The 25,293-nt window shown below is 37.4% G+C and overlaps 1 protein-coding gene and 1 pseudogene across 1 annotated transcript in view; one reads left to right on the forward strand and one right to left on the reverse strand.

Moving 5' to 3' along the window:
- BRIP1 (BRCA1 interacting protein C-terminal helicase 1) overlaps positions 1-25,293 on the reverse strand; it is a 177,006-nt gene that overhangs the window by 68,862 nt on the left and 82,851 nt on the right. The window lies entirely within an intron of this gene.
- LOC115282615 lies at positions 14,826-17,782 on the forward strand (annotated as a pseudogene).

Here is a 25,293-nt window from a genome sequence, read left to right on the forward strand (position 1 = left end):
TGGCAATGAGAAAGAACGAAATCTGGCCATTTGTAGCAGAGTGGATGGACCTTGAGGGTGTCATGCTAAGCAAAATAAGTCAGGCGGAGAAGGACAGATACCATATGTTTGCACTCACAGGTCTAGCAGGAGACCAGGAGAAACCTAATGGAGGACCAGGGGGAGGGGAAGAGGGAAAGAGAATTGGGGAGAGAGAGGGATGCAAAACTTGAAAGACTAATGACTGCTGAAAATGAACTGAGGGTTGAAGGGGAAGGGGGAGGGGGGAAAAGAGGTGGTGGTGATGGAGGAGGGCACTTGTGGGGAAGAGCACTGGGTGTTGTATGGAAACCAATTTGACAATAAACTATTTTAAAAAAAAGTAAAATGTCTTCTAATAAATAAGATATACATTCCACATACTTAAAAAGTGTGTCCACTAAAAAGATGTAAGTCTTGAATCTTTTTTTTAAGTTTATTTATTTATTTTGAGAAAGACAGAGAGAGTGTGAGCAGGGGAGGGGCAGAAAGAGAAGGAAAGAGAGAATCCCAAGTAGGCTCTGTGCTACCAATCCAGAGCCCAACATAGCATGAGATCATGATCTGAGCTAAAACCGAGAGTCAAATGCTTAATGGACTGAGCCAGCCAGGTGCCCCAGTCATGAGTCTCTATGCACTTGAAACACAGTTTCAAAATATAGAAAAGAAAAGCTAACATGAACTACAAGGATAAACTGATCAATTGCCTAAATACTACGGAGGATTTCAACATACCTCCTTTAACTACCTATAGATGAATTGGACAAAATTAGTAAGGATACAGAAGATTAAAGTTTGTAAGAATCAACCTTGCTCTAATATGTGTAAAGAACTTAGTGCTAAATGGAAATTAATGATTCTTTTCAAACATGGAACAATATATGTAAAGTCACAAAGAACATAGCAATAAATTTCAAAAATCTGGAATCATACAGATTCACTGGAAATGAAAATTAACAGAAAGATATTCTATACCACAACAAAATAAAATTTATTGACATAGTAATAAGAAAAAAAATTTTCCATACAATTTCTAGGTTCAAGAGGGAAACAAAATGGAAAAAAATATTAAAACATCTTAGCTATCCTGTCTTTTCCATATAAATCTTAAAATCAACATCTCGGAAACCAATTTGACAATAAACTATTTAAAAAAAATCAGTTTATCAATTTCTACAAAATGTCAATAGCAGCATTAAGCAGCAAAACATAAAAAGAAAAAGACCAGAAATAATAAAAATATTGATTAAAGGTAATATATAAACTGTTTCATATTCATACAATGGATTATAATAAGCAATAAAAATAGCTTCTACTGTGTATTAATGAAAACAAGCAAATGGCAGAAAATTATATACAACACCAATCGATGTTTTTTAAAGTTCAAAAAAAAGCAAAATTAAATAACATTGTTTAGGAATATGTATGTATTGTGGAATATATATGAATGTGGTAAAACCATTTTTAAAAAATGATAATCACAAACTTCAGGACAATTATTAACTCCATAGGGGTAGGCAAAGGATGGGATTGAGAAGGGACATCCTCATAACTTTAAATGTAATATTTAGTTCTTAAGTCTTTGATGTTTTCATTTTATTAATATACTTTATAACTCATATATTACATGTGCTCATATAAATATGAAATATTATATAACGATTGTGAAAATGAAGATATATTTCTTTTACAAGTTTTTTGTAATAACAGGGAGTGGGGATGAAGGATAAAAATAAGGAGATAAACAATAAACATATTTAGCTTCTACAAGGTGGCAGAAACATAAAAAAAATCTAAGGATAAAGAGGCAACCTCATAGAAAAGGTACCTACCTTCATGGCACTTACATTTCAGTGACAGAATGTTACATTCTTAAAGATGCAGAATCAATATGGCCTGAAACTACAAAATCTGATCTACAGGTTGCTCCTCTATATGCTATATTCACGTGCCCAACACTCTAGTCAAATTCACAAGTTAGACCTCAACAGCACCTGAAATGTCTCATATAAGACCAAATTTATAACATTCTAATGCTGGTTATTTCAATAAAGGATATCATCATTCACTGAGCTGTCTGCTAGAACACTACTCAGGGACTCCATCCTTCCCTTTCCTCCTCCCCTCTCCTCCTCATTGCCATATGCAATCTATTACAAACCCTCTGAATTTGTCTTCTATCTCTCCATATCTAAAATCACCACCCCAGTAAAAGCTATTAAAATCTCTTGAAAAACTACTTCAACATCTCCTAACTGGATTTCCTATTCCTTATCTATCACTCTTAGGTTGCTACACTTCAGCCAGAGAATATTTTCAAAACACAAATTTTATCACATCATCTACTCACATCTCCGCTTTTAAAATTCAATAAAGAATGTATCGACAAACTCCCCTTGCCCTCATGGAAACATCGATTCAACAACAATACCTGGACCAATTACTTTTGTGAGAAATCTGGAAAACAGTTAAGTGGCTCTTGCCACTTGAGGACTGTGAAACCAGCTGCAAAGAAGAAGGTAGAAAACTTTGTGGCACCGCTTGCCTTAGTCCCTCTCCCCAGCTCAGCATGGTGTGAGTCAGGGAAAACTTCCAAATCCTGGCTTTTCCCAAAGGAGGGAAAGAGAAAACTGAAACATACATCCATTGTACAGACTATTAAGGGGCTACTCAGGGCACTGGTTTCTGTCCTGCCTAAATCTAAGCACTGATTGGAAATGGTGCTGGGTTGGGGGCCACTGAGCACAAAGGCTGAAGTTTAGGCTAGCATGTACTCACTCAGCACAGTCTCTCCTCACTGGCTCAAGTCTTAATTAAGGGGAGAAAATCTCCAACTCCCAGTTTCTCAAGGGAAAGAAAACAGTTGGACGATATATTCAATGTTGCATTTTTTCTGGAAGCTACCTGAAGGACTGGTGGTTTCTGTGTCACATGACTCAGGGCACTGACAGAACCCAGCGTACTCTAGATGACAGGGGACCACTGAGAACAAAAGAGAGCAGGGAAGCTTGATGCCACTCCAGAGGACTGGCAGTATAGTAGACAGACCAGTACAGCTTGGTGGTCTCTACTCTGGATGGGGAGAAGAGGGGACTATGTGTACATTCCAGTTTGGGGCAGGAAGCCATGCTGCCTCAAGGGGCTGGTTTCTGTCTTGACTGACTCAGAGAGCTGATGGGACCTGACAAACGCTAAAGGCTGCTGAAAACGAGAGACCTGGGTGGCTTACAGCACTCCACAGAACCTGTAGTATCATAGACAAAAACCAGAGGGAAGAAGAAATGGTGAGTTCTTGGGAAAAAATGGGAAAATCCCTCTAATTAGGGATCTATACGTAGGAAACATCCATAGGAAAGGTTGGGGCTTCCCCCAGAGTCTGTAGCTACAAAGCCAGTCCATAAAAGACTTTTTTTGCAAATGGATGGATATAAAGGAACCAGGAATAAAGAAATAATGATAAATTTATAATAAATTTATTATTTATAATAAATAAACCCCAGGAATCAACCATAAAGAAATGGAAGTTATGAATTACCTGACAAAGAATTCAGAATAACCATTATAAAGATGCTAAATAAGCTCAGGAACATGATATATAAATAAAATGAGAATTTTAAAAGAGAAATTACCAAATAGAACCAAACAGAAATTTTGGAGCTGAGAAATAGAGTAACTGAAAAATTCACTTAAGAGATTCAACAGCAGATTTGATCAATCAAAATAAACAATCAGTGAACCTAAAGACAGGTCATTTAAAATTACATAGTTGAAGAAGTAAAAAAGAATGAAAAACCATGACTAAAGCCTATGGTATTTACAGGACACCATTAAGCAGACAAATATACACATATGGGACTCCTAGAGGAAGAAAAAAAAATGAGAAGGGGGTACAAAGTTTATTTAAAGAATAGCCAAAAATTTCCCAAATTGGGGAAGGGGATGAGGAATGGACATCCAGCTTCAAGAAGCCAACAGACACCAAATAGGATGAAAACAAAGAAGGTCACACTGAGATACATTATAAATAAATGTATCAAAAGTAAGAGACAAAGAGAATTTTGAAAGCAGCAAAAGCAAAACAAAACCTCTCATAAAACTATGAGTGGATTTCTCAGCAGAAATCTTGTAGGCTAGAAGTAGAATGATATATATGAAACGTTGAAAGAAAAAAAACCAACCAACCAAGGACAAAATATCCAGTAAAACATGAAGGTGAGATAAAGAATTCCCCAGAATAACAAAAATGGAGGAAGTTTGTTTCATTGCCCCTAGATTCGCCTTATAAGACATGTTACAGAGAGTTCTTCAAGTTGAAATAAAGATGCTAGATAACAGGGTACCTGGGTGGCTCAGTCCGTTAAGTGACCAACTTTGGCTCAGGTCACAATCTCATGGTTTATAGGTTTAAGCCCTGCGCTGGGCTCTGTGCTGACAGAGCCTGGAGCCTGCTTCAGATTCTGTGTTTCCCTCTCTCTCTACTCCTCCCATGCCTATACTCTGTCTCTCTCAAGAATAAATAAACATTAAAAAAAAAAAAAGGATGCTAGACAGCAACACAAAACCATAAAAAATGACTTTTAAGTGACTAACTGTTAAAGAGAAAAAGATATTATATATAGAAATAAGTGTCAACTCATGAAGACGGGACTATAAAAATATAAATGCCTAAAAGCAGAGCACCAAAACGTATGAAACAAAACCTTATAGAATAGAGAAATAAACAGCTCTACACTAACAGTAGACTTCAATACTCCAATTTCAATAATCAACAAAACAATCACACAGGTCAGTAAAGAAAAAAAAGAGGACTTGAAACACACTAAAAACGAATTGACCTAACAGATATATAGAGAACATTCCATTCAATGAAGTAGGAACACACATTCTTTTCAAGTACGTGTGGAACACCCTCCAGGAGAGACCATAGGTTAGGTCACAGTGGAAGTCATAATAAGTTTTAAAAAGACTGAGTAATTTTTTGGACAATCATAAAATGAAACTAGAAATCAGTAACAGAAGGAAAATTGAGGGGTGCCTGGGTGGCTCTTGAGTGTCCAACTCTTGATTTCTGTCCAGGTCATGATCTCACAGTTGTGGGGTTGAGCTCCACATTAGGCTCCGCACTGAGCATGGAACATGCATAAGACTCTCTCTCTCCCTCTGTTCCTTTTCCCTGCTTAAGCTTTCTTTCTAAAATAAAATTTAACAAAATAATATAAAAGAAAGGAAAATTGAAAAATTCACACATATGTGGTGATTAAGTAATATACTACTATAATCTTTTTAAATGTTTATTTTTAAGAGAGAGAGGGAGAAAGACAGACAGATCACAAGTGGGGAAAGGGAAGAGAGAGAGGGAGACACAGAATTTGAAGCAGGCCCCTGGCTCCAAGCTGTGAGCATAGAGCCTGACACAGAGCTCGAACTCACTAACTGCGAGATCATGACCGGAGCCAAAGTCTGAGGCTCAACCAACTGAGCCACCCAGGTACCTGTAAATAGTATACTCTTAAACAACCACTGGATCAAACTAGAAATCAGAAATCACAAAGGGAATTAGAAAATATCTTCAGACCCATGAAAACAAAAATGCAAACATACCAAAACTTATGAGATACAGTGAAACAGTGCTATGAAGGATATTTATAACCATAAACACATACATTAAAAAGAGCTCAAATTAAACTTAACTATACATCTTAAGAAACTAGAAAAAGAATAGCAAATTAAGCCAAACACTAGAAGAAGAAAATGAAAAAATAAAGAGTAAATAAAAAATGAAATAGAGAATAGAAAAACTAGAAAAATGAAAGTTGGTTCTTTGAAGATAAACAAAATTGACAAATCTTTGATAGATTGAGAAAAAAGGGAGAATAAAATGACTAAAACTATGAAAGAAAGTAAAGACATAACAACCAATTTCACAGAAATAAAAAGGATTATAACACAATACTATGGACATAACACCAAAATGGATAATTTAGACATAATGAATAAATTCTTAGAAACACATGATCTATAAAACTGAATCATTAATAAAGGGAAATCTAAATAGATCTGTAACAAATAAGGAGACTGAATCAATAATCAAAAACTTCCTAAAGAAAAAGCTCTGGATCAGATAGCTTCACTGGAGAAATCCATCAAACATTTAAAGAAGAATTAATATATTTATTTTTATAAACTTAGAAATTTAAATATATATGTATATATGTATATATATATATATATAATAAAGAATTAATCTCAATCCTCCTCACTCTCCCAAAAAACTGGAGAGAACACGTTCTGACTCATTCTAGAGGACAGCATTATCCTGATAGTAAACGCAGACAAATATACCACAAGCAAAGAAAGCTACAGACCAGTATCCCTTATAAATAGTAATGTAAAAATCCTCAACAAATACTAGCAAGCAAAATTTAGCAACATATTAAAAGTATTATATATCATGACCAGTTGGGAATCACTCCTGGAATGCAAATGTTGTTCAACACAGAAAAATCAATGTAATGCACTACACTAACAGAATGGAGGAAAAAAATACACATGATCATTTCAATTGGTGTATAAAAGCACTTGACAAAATTTAATGTTTCATGATAAAAACATTCTAACTAGGAATCAAAGAGAATTTCCCAAACATATCAAAGGTCTTTTATGAAAAGCTAACTTTTATGAATACCCAACATCATACTCAATGATAAATAACCCAAAGCTTTCCCCCTAAAATCAGAAACAAGATAAGGATGCCCCCAACTTCTCCACTTCTATTAAACAGTGCAATAGGCAAAAAAAGAAAGAAAGGGTATTCAAATTGGAAAAGAAGTAAAACTATCTCTGTTCACAGATGACATGGTCTTATATGTAGAAAGAACACACATCAACACTCAACCCCCCACCCCACCCCAAAACCCTGTTATAGCTAATAAATGAAATCAGCCAAGTTGCAGGTTATAAAATCAACATGCAAAAATTGGCTTTATTTCTATACACTAACAGTAAACAACTATAAAAAGAAATGAAGAAAACAATTCCATTTACAATAGCATCAAAAAGAGTGCTTTCTTTAGCAGCACATACACAGTAGCATCAAAAAGAATAAAATACTTCTTAAGTTTAACTAGGGGCTCCGGGGTGGCTCAGTGGGTTGGTTAAGTGTCCGACTCTTGGTTTTGGCTCAGGTCATGATCTCATGGTTTCAGGAGTTTGAGCCCCGCATCTAGCTCTGTGCTGATGGCATGGAGCCTGCTTGAAATTATCTCTTTCTCTCTCTCTCTCTCTGCCCTTCTCCCGCTCATGCTGTATCTGTCTCTCTCAAAAATAAATAAACTTGAAAAAAAGAATTAACTTAAACAAAGGGTGAAAGACTTGTATACTGAAAACTAGAAAACACTGTTGAAAGAAATTACAGACACATAAATATATAAATGAAAAAACATACCATGTTCATGGACTAGAAGACTTGATATTGTTAACATGACAATACTACCTTCTCCAAAGTGATTTATATTCAGTGCAATCCCTACCAAAATCTCAACTTATTCTCCCAGAAATACAAAACTCTTAAAATTCACATGGAATCTTAAAAAAAATTGGAGGATTCACATTTCCTAATTTCAAAAACTTAATACAAAGTAATCATAATCAAATCAAACAGTGGGACACAGGCCTAAGGACAGATACATATAGACCAATGGAATAGAACAGAGAGGCTAGAAATAAGCAACACATACATGGTCAGTTGATTTTCCACCAGAATACTAAGACCATTCAATGGTGAGAATCTTTTAACAAATGAAAAAAAAAAAAAGGATTTAAAAATGAATTCTTTTTTTACATTTTTTTAAATGTTTTACTTATTTTTGAGACAGAGAGAGACAGAGCATGAGCGGGGAGGGGCAGAGAGAGAGGGAGACAGAATTAGAAACAAGTTCCAGGCTCTGAGCTGTAAGCACAGAGCCCGATGTGGGGCTTGAACCAAGAAAGTGAGATCATGACCTGAGCCAAAGTCAGAGGCCTAACTGATTGAGCCACCCACACGCCCCTAAAAATGAATTTTTAGATATGACATCAAAAGTACAGTGAACAAAAGAAAAATATAGATATATTCAACTTCATCTAGATTTAAAAACTTGTGTGCCTCAAAGGATACTATCAAGAAGGTAAAAAGGTAATCCACAGAAGAAAATATTTACAACTCATTTATCTGGTAAGAGATTAATATCCAGAAAATACAAAGAAATCCTATAACTCCAAAACAATCTCTCTCTCTCAAAATAATAAACTTTAAAAAATGGTTAAACAGCAAACCATATGTTATATGCTTTTCACCACTATTTTAAAAATTGAAAAAAAACCCCACACAAACACAAAAACAAATACTACACAGGAGTGTAAATGAATAAATCAGTAACATGTGTATCAACAAAGATCAACACAAATCTATAAAAATTACAGAGAGATGCTCTGTACAGAGGTGGCTCAGTGGGTTAAGCATCTGACTCTTGGTTTTGGCTCAGGTTGTGATCTCGCTGTTGATGAGATCGAGCCCTGCGATGGGCTCTGTGTTGACAGCCTGCTTGGTATTCTCCCTCTCCCCCTCTACCCTTCACCCACTAATGTGCATGCCTTCTCTCTCTCTCAAAATAAATAAACTTTAAAAGACAAAGCAAATTATAGATATCATATAAATGATTTCATTCAAGTTCAAAACCAATATATTATTTAAGCATGTACACACACATATACACACATACACATACTATTTTTTAAAATGTAAAACGATTATCCCTTGGGATGAAAGGATATGATTGTGAAGGGGTACGTGTGTTCTTCTATTGTTAAGAGTAACATTCTACTTCTTAAGTTGGTGGTGCATATGCCAACGTCAATTTTATTATTTGCAATGTGCATGTTTAGGGGCATCTGGGTGGCTCAGTTGGTTAAACGTCCGGCTTCGGCTCAGGTCATGATCTCATGGTTCGTGGGTTCCAGCTCTGCGTCGGGTTCTGTGCTGACAGCTAGCTCCAGAGCCTGGGGCCTGCTTCAGATTCTGTGTCACCCTCTCTCTCTGACCCTCCCCCACTTGTGCTCTGTCTCAAAAATAAACAAACTATTAAAAAACATTTTTTAAACCAAAATAAAATGTACATGTTTTATACACTTCATATGAAGGCAAAGGCCCACCCAAGGATTATATAGGGAAGTGTACTTTCTTGAACTCACTGTTGTAGTCCTGTAAGTGGCCTGTAAGTTTATAATTCTTTAAATACTCTCATCAGCCTAACATCATACTCATTCCCTCATTAAGCAATAAACTGAATAAACTCTTTAACATTAATCAATAAATTAAATTCTTCGAATGAATTGTTTATATTTACATGTGTCATGATATCGCCTTTTTGAAAATTATACTGTAAAGAAAGAAAAGTAAGCAAATTATAAAAATATTTAAAATTTAAAATGAAATATAAGATTGGATATGACAGGAAAGGGGAGGAAAGGTTCATAGATGACCCTGATTATATGATAGTCCAAATATAGATTGAAGTACCATTCACTCATAAAGGCAATACTGGAGAAGGACCAAGATTGGGAGGAAAGATCACAACTTTGTTGCCTTTGAGATACTCATATTGATATGTTTATCTGTCCATTCAATATATGGGTGTGAGTGATGCTGTGATTTATAATAAGAAATATATATTTTGGTTTGTATCCCTGTTCCTGGCACACAGCTCCTAAAACCCTAGAATTTCCTAAGAATAAGAGCTGTAGAGGGTATCTTTTGCTCCAGTTATTGAAATAGCTCCAGAGTCAAAAGGTGAAATTATGTATTCATAGCCAGCCTCTTCAACCACATCTGAGTATATGTTAATTAGATGACTTCTGGATAGTCCCTAGGTAACCTAAAGATGGCTACTGGTTGCCAGAGGCGGGAGGGAAGGGCGGGGAGGACCAACCATTTGATCAGAGGGTTGGCACTTTCAGCCTCTACCTCCAACTTCTAGGGAGGGAAGAGGGGCTAGAAGATGAATCAATTGAGAGCAGCCAATGATTTAATCAACCATGCCTATGTAATAAAGCCTGCATTAAACCCAAAAAGGTGGAGTTCAGAGAGCTTCTAGGTTGGTGAATGTATCTACACTGCAGGGTGGTATACCCCAGATCCATGTGAACAGAAGCTCCTGTGTTCGGGACCTTTCTAGACCTCACCTCATATACCTCTTCATCTGGCTATTCATCTGTATCCTTTATATTCTTTATAATAAACTGGTATACATAAGCTGATCTTTCTCTGAGTTCTATAAACCACTCTAGCAAATTAATCGAATCTGAGGAGGGAGTGGTGGGTACCTCCAACTTACAGTCAGTCAGTCAGAAACACAAGTTAACAATCTGGACCTAAGATTGGTGTCAGAGTGGGGACAATCTGGTGGAATTAAACCTTTCACCTAGGGAATCTGATGCTCTGTCTCTAGGCAGAAAGTGTCAGAATTAAGTTAAACTGTAGTCTGATGTTGCCTCTAGACAGTGGTGGAATTAAGTTAAACTATGTAAGACAACCACACATCTGGCGTCAGAAGTAAAAGTGTATTATAGCAAATTAATGAAAGGAGGACACAAGAAGTGAGCTTTCTGTTTAGAATGTGGTAGAGGAGAGGTGAGAATTGAATGTGAAATCAGGAAACAAAGACAACAGATGTAACTTAAAGAATGAACACAGATGTGACTCACTAGCAGTAGAGTACAAATAAAGAAAAAAGCCCAGCAAGAAAACCTCCCTCCTATCACACTGCACATCCAATTCATCAGCAAATTCTGCCGGCAATACTTTCAAATCATATCTTGACTCCAAACACTGCTACCAAAGCGGCCCAAGCCACCATCTATCATATAAGTTGTTATAGTAGATTCCTACCCTGCTTCTTCCTAAGCTCCCGACAGTCCATTTTCTATATAGCAGCCAGTGTAATCCATTTAAAATTAGGTCTAAAGCCTCCAGTGGCTTCCCTCTGCATTTAGATAAAACCTAGATCCTGACTGTGGCATGATGTTACCGTAGCTACTTCTCTGATCATGTCCTACTACTCCTCTCACCTCACTTCCACTCTACTTCAGCCACAGTAGCCTTCTTGTTGATCAAACCACTCTCCACCTCAAAGTTCCCTCTATCATTCTTCCCTGATCACAATGGCTTGCTTCCTCTCCTCCTTTTAAGCCTTTATGCTACCTCTGACAGGCCTTCTAGAACCATCCACTTAAAATTGTAAACCACCTTTCTCTACTCTCCCAGGAGTCTCATTTTTCCCTTTTTGCATTATTTTTCTACATAGCATTTATCACTAGCTATACTAATCCATCAGGCTACCATAAGAAAATACCACATAATCATTTTGCAATAGATATGTGGAATCAAATCATCACATTGATGGGGATGTCAACAATTTACATAGGTTATATCAACAATATCTCAATAAAGCTGGGAAAAAATACTACAGACAGGATGGCTTAAACAGAAACTTATTTCTCAGAGTTCTGGATGCTGGGAGGCTGAATATTAAGGTGCTGGCTGACACAGTTCCTGGTGAAGCTTTCTTCTAGGCTTGCAGACATACAACTCACTGAGTCATCACATCACTTTTCCTCTGCTCACATTGCAGAGAAGAGAGCAAGATTTCTGGTATCTATTCTTATAAGGACACTAATACTACTGGATCAAGGGCCCACCCTTATGACCTTATTTAACCTTAATTACTTCCTTAGAGACCCCATCTCCAAATACAGGAATTAGGACTTCATTCAATATATGAATTTGGGGGTTGGGGGGAGACATAAACATCTAGTCCATGACACCATTCAATATATTAGTTTATCTTTACTATGTGTCTGGTTTACTTTCTTCTTTTGCCTCTGGAATATAACCTCTGTAAGTATAAGGAGGTTTGTTTGTTTTGCTCAGTTGATTGTCCAGTGCCTAGAACAGTACCTGACACAAAGAAAGTACTCAATAAGTATTTGTTGTTGAATGAATTTAATAAATGAATGAAAATAGGAAGGTCCAAAATAATGGAAGGTCAGAGAGGGGTGTAAGAAGGAGGAAAAAATTCTGTGCAATCTAGTGCCAACGTCCTTAATAAAGGAAGAGTATTTAAGTGATTTGTCAGATGTTGATAAAGATGAAGGGAAAGGGCGATATATGTCAATTAAAAGGCATGAGCTCAGAGACTAGAACGTTTTTGGTGAGTTTTTTTCTTTCTCTTTATATCTCTCTCCCCCATGTCCCTCCCTTTCTCCCACCCTCCTTCTTTCCTTCCTTCCATCCTTCAGAAAAAATGGAGAAGTAAAGCTTTAGAAAAAGCAATGGAAAGTAAATAGGATATCAAACCTGAGTTAACAGAGGAAACATAGTCACAACATGTAAGGGTTAAAGAAGAAATAACATGTCCTCTGGGTATACATAGATTTTAGTTTAGGTAAGAAAGACAAGGAACACTGTGAAAAAGAGGGAATTTGATAATTGTGAGACAATATTTTCAGAGAACATAATGTTTATTTTAATCTCTTCAGTGGAGGTTTTAAAAAAGTATCTTAAAAGCCTTCTGTTGAAGATGGTACAGTGGCTACGCGCACATGGAGTAGCTCTACAGCAAACAGCAAACACATACTGATTATTTTGATGAAAATGGTCTATAGCAAATTTTCAGTTTTAGATAACAAAATTATTTAGATATACAGCTTTTCCATTCTCACTGCAGGCAATACTCAAATCACACATTTATACATCTTAATTACTTCCCACCCCTTGCCAGAGAAATCATACAGATAACTAAAGACACACATTACTCAGTTGAGTTTTAAATCTCTTAAGTATCCCAACTAGGCACCTAAAAATCAAATAACTTAGAGGAAAGAACACTCACAGAGCCATCTCTGTTGGAAAATACTTTACTTAGCTTATAAAGAGCAAACAATATTCACATACAGACAATCTATTAACTGAAGTTCACATCACTTAGATTTGGTAACTTCACTTTTTTTTTTAGTCAGATCTCACAAATTAAAAGACACTTTGGAATGTTTATGCTTTAGATAGATATTGTTATATTACTTTTTCAAGCTTCTTAAATCATATCTCACTAGGGAGGCAATAAGTTAGAATGCAACCTAGTGGGGAAATTATGCATTTGCTCAATGTCCATAGCTTTTACACAGTTCCAGATGTCCGCACATTAATAATGCTCTAACTCAAAGCCTCGTTTTGAAACTTTAGAAAGTGCAAATTGCATTAAGACCTCTTTGCCCTCATTAATGGTACTGTTACAACCCCCGTCCTCTGGAAAATGTTTTTTGGCACGTGTTTAACTTTATAATATTGCCATTTACTCACTTTAATAGCCAGTACTCAAGTCTTAATGCTTTTACTAGGTCTGCCTAAACAGACTACCATCTTTTGTAATCTTTTTCACATGATTTATTTCATAAGTAAAGCCTGTCATATTTTCCATTTGAGGAGGATTCTTCACTATTCATTTCATGAGGTACTAATATTAAAGTAATATTTACTTTCTTTTATCCAGTCTATATGTGCCTATTTATAGATAGCACATGTTAGAAATAAAGTACAATTCCTTTCATGTTTTTTAAGTTTATTTATTTTGAGAGAGAGAGAGAGCGTGTGTGTGGGCGCGTGAGAGAGAGAGAGAGAGAGAGAGAGAGAGAGCGGGAGAGAGAGAGAATGAGACACCATGTGTGAGCGAGCAGAGGAGGAGCAGCAGAGAGAGAGAGAGAGAAAAAATCCCAAGCACGCTCTGTGTTGTCAGTGTAGTGGCCAATATGGGGCTCGATCTCACAAAGTATGAGATCATGACCTGAGATGAAATCCAGAATCTGGATGCTTAACTGACTAAGCCATCCAGGCACCCCTAGTTCTTTTTAAACAGAAATAAAAAAGAAAAACAAAGTAGGAGTGTTTTCTACAACTTTTATAGTAAAAATGGGCATATCCTTAATTTTTGCTGTATTCAAAAGTAAAATGTAAGAAAGCCAAAAATAGAAATACCTATTGAACTCTAGCTATTTGGTGATATCTGACTCAGCATCTTCACCTCAAGGGACTGGGTTATATTTCAGGTTCAAATTTGCAACAAATATAGAAGCAGTCAGTAAAGCATAAGGAAGAATATGGAGAAATACCATCCCGAGTGAAAGTAAGATCCCTTGTGGCTGCTGGCTATCTAAATGGAAATGAAAAGTCCCACAGGCCTCTCTGACTAGGAGCACTCCCTCTCACAAATGTGTCTGAGGACTCCGGAAGTGTTAGAGCTGCACTACGGATCCCACAGTAGTCATTTACTGATACATTCTGGTAAAAGTATACAATATTTACAATGTAAAAATTTCAAATAAAATGGAATTTCAGGAATAACTCCTACATTTCCTCACAACAATCTACTTGGTTGAAATCTCTTGAAATGAAAACAGTGGTTATTTATGTATGGAACAAATTATTCGCTCTCTAAAACATGAATTCTGAATGTCTGCTGACTGGGCAGGATAGTTAGTTAATCAGTGTCTGAAATGATCATATGTTAAAATGTTTGAATTTGATCAGTTTTGCTACTTTAGAGTCAAGAAGTTTTGGGTTAGTAAATCTGGATGAACTAGGAATGAATAAATCTACTCATCTATATGTTCCATTCCTTACCTGACAAAATTAATTGCAAGCAAAAAAATGGGGTGGGGGGAATATGTGACTTGCATTCTATCCTCTGTTAAAAGGCTAATAATTAAAGTAAACTATAATGCAGTCTGTATGCCTGTATACCAGAATCTTGGTAGAATGCAGGCTGAGAGAAGAAAACGAGTAAGAAGCAATCTCTACAAGGTTTCCTAAAAGTTATACTTTCGGGTACTGTCAACCTGAATTTACTGTAAACCTGTTGCTGTAAATCCTGAAGATCAAAAGCTCTAGGAAAAACACTACTTCACAATCTAGTGTAGAAGCGCCCCGAACCCTCGCACCAATGCTTAAAATGTAATGTAGTAAGTGCTATTATAGATCTATGAGGCTAAGCCAAAGAGTGACTAACTCTGCCTGAGGGTTAAGGATGGCTTAAAAGAGTTTAAGATTAATAACCTTTGAGCCGGATATAGTGCATAGAATTTCTGGATAATAAGGTGAGAGAGTGGATTTCAAACAGACACAAAACTATGAACTTGACTGATGCATAACAAATTACTCACAAACTTAATGACTTAAAATGATGCCCACATTTTATTGATTTTAAGTTTATTTATTTACTTTGAGAGAGAGAGGGAGAGAGTGAGCATGCTCTTGGGGGAAGGGGCAGAAAGAGAGGGGGAGAATCCAAGCAGGCTCCACACTATCAGCACCATGAGATCGTGGCCTGAGCCTAAGTCAGAGGCTTAACCAACTGAGCCCCCCAGGTGTCCCTAATACCCACTTTTAAAAATTGTGATAAAATATACATAAAATGTATTATCTTAACCATTTTTAAGCGTATAGTTCAGTAGTGTTAAGAACATTCACATTATTGTGCAACCAATCTCCAAAACTCTACTTACCTTGCAAAACTGAAATTATACCCCTTAAATAACTCCTTTTTCCTCTTCCCCCAGTCCCTGGCAACTCCTCTTCTACTCTGTCTCTATGCATTTGCCTACTCTCGGTACCTCATATAGAGAGAGCGATACAGTATTTTCTTCTTGCGACTGTCTTATTTTCCTCAGCATAATGTCTTCCAGTGTCATTCATGTTGTAGCATAAAAACACCAGTTTTTTTTATCCTGGTTTCTGTAGATCAGAAGTCCAGTCAGAGCACAACTAGATTTTTGCTTAGGGTCTCTCATAAGCTCAAATTAAGGTGTCTGTCAGGACTGCATTTCTCATCTGAAACTGGGTTTTATTCCAAGGTCACTGGTTGTTGCCAGAATTCATTTCCTATTTGCTTTAAGACTCTTTTTTTTTTTGAAAGATGAAATGAATAATTTATTTTATTTTTTTTCTCCATAATATTTTATTGTGAAATTGTTTTCCATACAACACCCAGTGCTCTTCCCCTTAAGTGCCCTCCTCCATCACCACCGCCTCTTTTCCCCCCTCCCTCCTCCCCCTCAACCCTCAGTTCATTCTCAGCATTCAATAGTCTCTCAAGTTTTACATCCCTCTCTCTCCCCAACTCTCTCTCCCTCCTCCGTTCCCCCTGGTTCTCCATTAGGTCTCTCTTGTTTTCCTGCTAGACCTATGAGTGCAAACATATGGTTTCTGTCCTTCTCTGCCTGGCTTTAAGACTCTTACTCCCATTTTTCTGCTATCTATGGGCCATGATGTCTCTTGGCAGCTAGAGGCCACCTGCAATACCTTACCACAAACTCCACCCCTCCCACTAGTCAGTTTACAAGATGGATGTCCGTCCAGATGGCCAACAGACACATGAAATGATGCTCAGCGTCACTCATCATCAGGGAAATACAAATCAAAACTACACTGAGATACCATCTCATGCTGGTCAGAGTGAATGAACAAATCAGGAGACTATAGATGCTGGCAAGGATGTGGAGAAACAGCCACCCTCCTACACTGTTGGTGGGAATGTAAACTGGTGCAGCCGCTCTGGAAAACAGTGTGGAGGTTCCTCAAAAAACTATCAATAGAACTCCCCTATGACCCAGCAATAGCACTGCTGGGGATTTACCCAAGGGATACAGAAGTGCTGATGCATAGGGACACATGTACCCCAATGTTCATAGCAGCAATGTCAACAACAGCCAAATCATGGGAAGAACCTAAATGTCCCTCAACTGATGAATGGAACAAGAAGATGTGGTTTATATATACAATGGAATACTACATGGCAATGAGAAAGAATGAAATCTGGCCATTCGTAGCAACGTGGATGGACCTCGAGGGTGTCATGCTTAGTGAAATAAGTCAGGCAGAGAAGGACTGATATCATGTTTTTACTCATAGGTCTAAAAGGAGAAACTTAACAGAGGACCACGGGGAGGGGAAGAGGGGAAAAGTGCTAGAGAGAGGGAGGGAGGCAAATCATGAGAGACTCTTGAATAATGAAAAAAAACTGAGGGCTGAAGGGGGAGGGGGAGAGTGGAAGGGGGTGATGGTCATGGAGGAGGGCACTTGTAGGGAAGAGCGCTAGGAGTTATATGGGAACCAACTTGACAATAAACTATAAATAAAAAACAAAAAACCCTCTTTTCCTCCCCAGCTGCTTGAAGCGCCACCGCCATCGGGAATGACACTGTAACTATCCGGACCAGGAAGTTCATGACCAACCGACTACTTCAGTGGAAACAGATGGTCATTGATGTCCTTCACCCTGGAAAGGCAACAGTACCTATGACAGAAATTCAGGAAAAACTAGCCAAAATGTACAAGACCACACCAGACATCATCTTTGTATTTGGATTCAGAACCCATTTCAGAGGTGGCAAGACAACTGGCTTTGGCATGATTTATGATTCCTTGGATTATGCGAAGAAAAATGAACCCAAACATAGACTTGCAAGACACGGCCTGTATGAGAAGAAAAAGACATCAAGAAAACAGCAAAAGGAACGCAAGAACAGAATGAAGAAAGTCAGGGGAACCGCAAAAGCCAATGTTGGTGCTGGCAAAAAGTGAGCTGGAGATTGGACAACAGAAGGAGTAAAGATTCTGCTGTGGATCTCTGGTGATTGTGCAGATTTTTCATGAGAGGATTAATAAACTAAGAACTTTATAAATAAATAAATAAATAAATAAATAAATAAATAAATAAATAAAAATAAAAAACAAAAAACAAAAAAACAAGGATGTCTGCTTTCTTCCAGGCTAGATCATGTATCCCTGACTTCCTTTTCTGCAACCAGCTGCAGAAAATTCTGCTTCTAAACGGCCTGCATAATAGGATTAGGGCCATCTAGATAATCTCCCTAACTTAATGTCTACTGCCTTAAAACAATTTTTTTTAATGTTTATTCATTTTTGAGAAAGAGAGAGACAGAGAGAGGAGGAGGGGAGAGGAGAAGAGAGAATGAGAGACAAGAATCTAAAGCAGGCTCCAGGCTCTGACTTATCAGCACAGAGCCCAATGTAGGGCACAAACTCATGAACCATAAAATCATGACCTGTGCCAAAGTCAGATGCTTAACTGATTGACCATCCAGGGGCCCCAAGGTCTACTAATTTCATATGCAAAATCCCTTCAGAGTAGTACCTAGATTTCATTGAAGAAATAGGAGGAGTGTATACACTAGGAGCCAGGAATCTTAGGGGGCTATTTCAGAATTCTGCCAACCACATACATGCAGGCATGAAAATGCATGGCAGCTTAAGTACTCATAATAATACAATGTAACTTAAAAAAGGGGGCATATATAGAATAGAGAAGTGGAGGAGTAGGCTGAAAAATAACCAAGACTTCTAGGTAATGCAAGGGATTTTTAGGTATTATCTTACAGAAAACAGAATCACTAAAGGTTTTTAAGCCTTGATATATATAATGGTCCAAAGGACAAATTTCTAATTTTTGAATATATCTATTTGTAAAGATAATCAATTTCATCAGTATTTTTTTCTTGGAAGACTTCCAAATTTCCAAGAGAAAGTTTGCTTGAAGAAAAAAAAAAAAAAAGAATAAAACCCACTGTATCTTGTAATTACCATATGGATTAACTGGATTCTTTTATAATTCTAAGATATATTATGGAATCTCACTGATATTATTTTTTCTATACCTTGAAACATTCAGTCATTTCATTATCCTGTACACCATTCCATTACTACTCATGAACTATTCCTAGTAATGCTAAAGAAAATTAAAATAATAAGAAAATTAGAAGGATGGTATCGCGTAGGATGGTACAATAATAAATAAACTGCCGTTCTTTTTTCTCATTGTGTTGCTCAAAGTATTGCATCATCTTTTCAGAAAACATAAAAGAGAATTGAGGACACCATATTTGTCGTCGTTTTTAGCTTTCATTGAAAAGTGCTGAGAACTAAAAAATGTTCATTTTCTGCCCATAATGGCAAAAAGAAGTTCATTAGCAAAGGAAGATGTTCCATAATTACTAGACAAGTAAGAAGATGAAGAGACAGAAACACTCCAACTCTAGTGACAGTGATGAAACTGGATGGTATTAAGTAAAACCTCTCTGAGTCTTCAGAAAACAATATCCTATGTAAAAGTTCCCAAATTCAAGACCTGATGTGTGGTAAATATATAAAGACAAAAAGGGACCATGATGGGGCACCTGGCTGGCTCAGTAAGTACAGCATACAACTCTTAATCCCGGGGTCATGAGTTCGAGCCCCATGCTGGATGCAGGGCTCACTGAAGAAAAAGAAACCATGGTAGTCTCATCAAGTTGATTATTCAGCAGGAAGGACTTTGTCATACAATATTCTGTGACAGCACTGACCATTCCTTCCCATCTCATCGAGGCTAAAAAACGATGTGGCATTACTATGATTATTATATTTGTACACCAAAATATACTTAAAACATAAATGTATGTCTAAACTCTTGTTAAAGTTCCTAATAATTTAACTATTCTTTTATTCTTCTAGAAATTATTCCTACAATGACTTAAAAAATATATGTAATATCAAAAGAGAGCACATCCAGAGGAAGTGTGGCCTATAAAACCAAGAAGCTTCCTCCCCCTGTGTACAATCTGCAGAAGAAGAAAAACTGATGAATATATGGAGTTGATCTTGTTCACACTGAATATTAACTATACTGGATATAACTACATACAGTGAACTGTATTACACATAGCTATAATAAAGCTCTCTTTGCTCCCACCTTTTGTAAATGAAAAAGAAATAGTTATGACTACTTTTCCTGGTATACTGAGATATATTAACAAGATAATAACATGATCAGTGTGGAGAAAAAATTTGATGGAGAAAAGAATGGAGGAAGAAAGACCACTTAACAACAACTTAGTTTAGAGATGAGGATCAAACTAACATACTGACGACAGTAGTATTTCTATAGTGTATTTGCAAAAGACACATGTGATAAAGGACTATTATCCAAAAAATATACAAAGAACTCCTGAAACTCAACAATAAGAAAACAACCCAATTAAAAAATGGGCTAAAGACTGGAACAGTCATTTCACCAAGGAAAATATACAGACGGCTAAGCATATGAAAAGATGCTTCACATCTTATGACATCAAAGAACTGCAAATCAAAACAAGATACTACTACACACTTATTAATGGCCAATATCCAAATGATGACAAGGATATAGTGTGAATAGGAAATGGTACTGACATTTAAAAAGACAATCTGGCAGTTTCTTTAAAAAGTAAACATAATCTTATCATATACCTAGCAACTGTATTCCTTGGTATTTACCTAAATGAGTTGAAAACTTCCTTCATAATTGCCAAAACATGGAAGGAACTAAGATGTCTTTCAGGAGGTAAATGGATACATCCAGACAATGAATAGTACCAGAAAATGAATAGTATTGAATGTCAAAAAGAAATTAGCTATCAAGGCATCAATAGACATGGAGGGAACTTAAATGCATATTAGTAAGTGAAATAAGCTAATCTGAAAGGCTGTATACTGTATGATTCCAACTATATGACAGCCTTGAAAAGGCAAAACTATGAAGACAGTAAAACGATCACTGGTTTCTAAGGATTAGGAGAGGGAGGAATGAACAGGCAGAACATAGAGGATTTTTAGGGCAGTGAAGTTACTATGCATGATATTATAATGGTAGCTATGTATCAAAATATGTTTATAAAAACTCATAGAATGTAAAATACCAAGAAGACCCTGAGTGTACACCACGACTTTGTGTGATCATGATAAGTTAATATAAGTTCATCAAGTATGATAAATGTACTACTCTGCTGAGGGATGTTCATAATATTGGAGGCTATGTATGTGTGGGAGTAAGAGCTCTCTGCACTGTTCACTCAGTTTTGCTGTGAACTGCTTTAAAAGATAAAGTCTAGAGGTGCCTGGGTGGCTCAATTGGTTAAGCATCCAACGTCATCCAAGACATGATCTCGCGGTCTGTGAGTTCTAGCCCCGTGTTGGGCTCTGTGCTGACAGCTCAGACCCTGGAGCCTGCTTTGGATTCTCTGTCTCCCCTTCCCTCTGACTCTCCCATGCTCATGCTCTGTCTCTCTCTCTCTCAATAATAAATAAACGTTAAAAATTTTTAAAAATAGTTTATTATAAAAAAGATTACATGACCTGCACACTTTTCTATAATGAAATGCAATCTGTAGAATCTTTTCCTTGATATTTTTCCCTTCAAAATCTGTCATGATACCATGACCTCTAGTTATACCACCTATAGGCTAATGTTCTAAACCAGGCAAGTGAGGCAAATTTTATTTCTAAAAATTCAGAAACGTAACTACTTTGTTACAAGGCAAATACCAATGCACTGGTATGAATCCTAAGCATTCATTCACATGTCTGTAGAAAGTACAATGTCTTTTTTTAATTTCTTTAGTGTTTATTTATTTTTGAGAGAGTGAGTGGGGGAGGTGCAGAGAGAGAGGGAGAAAGAATACCAAGCAGGCTCCAAGCTCTGAGCTGTTAGCACAAAGCCTCACATGGGGCTCAAACTCACAAGCAGTGAGCTTATGACCCAAGCCAAAGTCAGATGCTTAACCACCGACTGAGCCAGGTGCCCCAGTGCCGTGTTCTTTGAAAGAGGTTTTAAAATGTGGCAGCTCTTGAACATATGGTACCTTAAAATTGAAGTCAAGAGACTGAGAGAATTCACATTTGTAGTTTACATTTGTTGTATTATTTGAGAATATTAAATTCTAATACAAAAGGCAAAAAACCAAATGATGGGTGAAATTCATAATATGTTTAAACCATAGATAGAAGTCGGAAACCTGTAAGTATGTTGAAGATTAACACAACAACCTGCACAACCAAACCACAGAACTCAGAAGGCACGCAGCGCAGAGAGGTGAACTGGGGGAGAAAGGAGACGTGAGGGGAGGGAGTTCTTTTTGCGTGCAGACAGAAGACGGAGGTGGGGGGGAAGAGTTCGGGAAAAGCACCTCCCAAAAAAGCAGCTGGAGAGAAAGTGGGGGAAAAAAGGTGGAAACAGCCACAGAGACTGAAAAAGGGAGAAAGGAGAAAGGAGAGGGTTTAAATTCCACTAAGACTCTATAAACAGGGAAAACACAGAGACTGAAACTCAGCTCAAATACCTAGTGGTACTCCGGTGGGAAGGGTGAAGTCCCAGGAGAAGAGTGGGTCCAGGAAGGTCCTCGGGCCACGCAAGATTTTCCATAATCCCAGAAATGCTGTTGCTACACAATCACGTGAATGTTTTCTGGGGCAGGCTGGCACCCAGCCACAAGTCTCTGGATATTGGCAGCAGCAAGGTCTCACTAGCATTCCTGGGTGCAGCTGGCACCCAGCCACTGCTCAGAGATACCCTCCCCCAGGGGATTTGAGTGGGACAAAGCCTCAGTCCCTCAGAAGTGAGGGGTTGGGAAATATAGCTGCATCTTAGATAAAACTCAGGAGCAAAGTGCCACCTGGCATGGTTATGGACGTGCAAAAACAGGGAATGGACTGAAACTGAAGACAAAGGACAAGTGCAATTCCCAGTGGGGAAGAACACAGAGTTCTGATACTAGCCTGCATACCTGGGTGACAGCATTTTTACCCCACCTGCGCATGTGCAAACACACCTACGTGCGCCACAACAATCCACCCCAGTAAATTAAGCAGCACCATCTAGTGGACAATGAGGCCGTTACACTAAGCCCTGCTTAACTGGGCCAACCTCGCTCTTCAGGAACACCACAAATCTATCTGCCTTTTTAGTTTAGGGATTATAAAGTGCTTCATCGTTTGACTTCTAGGGGAAAACGATGTAATATCAGTCATATCTCAGTCTGTTCGCTGGCCCATTTATTCAATTTTCTGTTTTCTTTTTAATTTTTTTGCTTTCTTTTTGTTTTTTATTTCTTTTTTCCTTTTCTTCCCCCCCCCCTTTTTTCTTTAATCAATCAAGCTCCTTTCAATAACCAGACCAAAACACATCTAGGATCTAGCATCATGTTTAAAATTTTGTGTGTGCCTGTGTGTTGTTTTTAATTCTTTAATTTTTTTTCTCTAATCAATCAAGCTCCTTTCAATAACCAGAGCAAAGCAGACCTAGGATCTAGCATCATTTATTTGATTTTACTTTGTATGTGTTGTTTTAAATTTTTTAATTTAAAATATTTTTTACCTCATTAATTCCTTTTCTTCCTTCAAAATGACAAAATGAAAGAATTCATCTCAAAAGAAAGAGCAAGAAGAAATGTCAGCCAGGGACTTAACCAACACAGATGCAAGCAAGATGTCTGAACCACAATAAAGAATCATGATCATAAGAATACAAGCTAGGGTTGAAAATAGATTAGAATCCCTCTCTAGGGAGATAAAAGAAGTAAAAGATAGGATGAAATAAAAAATATTATAACTGAGCTGTAATCTCGAATGGATGCCACGGTGGCAAGGATGGATGAGACAGAGCAGTGAGTCAGCGATATAGAGGACAAACTTATGGAGAATACTGAAGCAGAAAAAGAGGGAAAGTAAAACAAAAGAGCACGATTTAAAAATAAGAGGAATCAGTGACTCATTAAAAAGGAACAACATCAGAATCATAGGGGTCTCAGAAAATGAAGAGAGAGAAATAGGGGTAAAAGGGTTATGTGAGCAAATCATAGAGGAAAATGATCCTAAACTGGTAAAAGACACAGACATCAAAATCCTGGAAGCACATAGGACTCCCACAAGATTGAACAAAAACTGACCATCAACAAGGCATATCATAGTCAAATTCACAAAATACCCAGGCAATGAAAGAATCATGAAAGCAGCAAGGGTTTGCAGCAGACCTATCTACAGAAACTTGGCAGGTCAGAAAGGAGTGGCAGGATATATTCAATGTACTGAATCAGAAAAATATGCAGCCAAGAATACTTTATCCAGCAAGGCTCTCATTCAAAATAAGAGAAATAAAAAGTTTCCCAAACAAAAATTAAAGGAGTTCATGATCACTAAACCAGCCCTGCAAGAAATTTTAAGGGGGACTCTCTAAGGGGTGAAAAGATGGGGGTAAGGGCAAAGACCAAAAGCAACGAAGACTAGAAAAAACCAGAGAATACCACCAGAAAATAGAAATTAGAAACTAGACTTAAAACTAGTAAGGAGATTGAATCAGCAATCAAAAAATCTTCCAACAAATTAAAGTCCTTGAACCCAGTGGATTCACTGGTGAATTTTATAAATCCTTTAAAAAATTAATGCCAATCCCACTCAAACTCTACCAGAAAAACTGAAGAGTAGAGAATACTTACTTATTCTATGAGGATAATATTATCCTAAGAGCAAAGGCATTCAAAGATATTAGAAACAAAAGAGGGGCACCTGGGTGGCTCAGTAGGTTAAGTGTCCGGCTTCAACTCAGGTTATGATCTCACATTTGCGGGTTTGAGCCCTGCGTTGGGCTCTGTGCTGACAGCTAGCTCAGAGCCTGAAGACTGCTTCGGATTCTGTGTCTCCCTCTCTCTCTGACCCTCCCCTGCTCATGCTGTCTCTCTCTGTCTCTCAAAAATAAATAAATAAATAAAATTTATTTTTTAAAAAAAGAATTAATGCCAATCCCACTCAAACTCTACAAAAAAAACCTGAAGAGTAGAGAATGCTTACTAACTTATTCTATGAGGATAACATTATCCTAAGTGCAAAGGCATTCAAAGATATTAGAAGCAAAAGTGGGGCACCTGGGTAGCTCAGTAGGTTAAGCATCCGACCTGAATGTGAGACAGGAAACCATCAAAACCCTCGAGGAGAAAGTAGGAAACAACCTCCTTGACCTCAACTGCAGCAATTTCCTACTTGACACATCCCCAAAGGCAAGGAAAATGAAACCAAAAATGAACCATTGGGACCTCATCAAGATAAAAAGCTTCTGCACTGCAAAGGAAACAATCAAGAAAACTAATAGGCAACCGACAGAATGGGAAAGGATAGTTGCAAATGACATATCGGATAAAGGACTAGTATCCAAAATCTACAAGGAACTCACCAAACTCCACACCCAAAAAACAAATAACCCAGTGAAGAAATGGACAGAAGACATAAACAGACACTTCTCCAAAGAGGACATCCAGATGGCCTACAGGCACATGAAACGATGCTCAACATCATTCATCATCAGGGAAACACAAATCAAAGTCACA

Source organism: Suricata suricatta, chromosome 17, assembly GCF_006229205.1.
Source record: "Suricata suricatta isolate VVHF042 chromosome 17, meerkat_22Aug2017_6uvM2_HiC, whole genome shotgun sequence".
Classification (NCBI taxonomy): Eukaryota; Metazoa; Chordata; class Mammalia; order Carnivora; family Herpestidae; genus Suricata; species Suricata suricatta.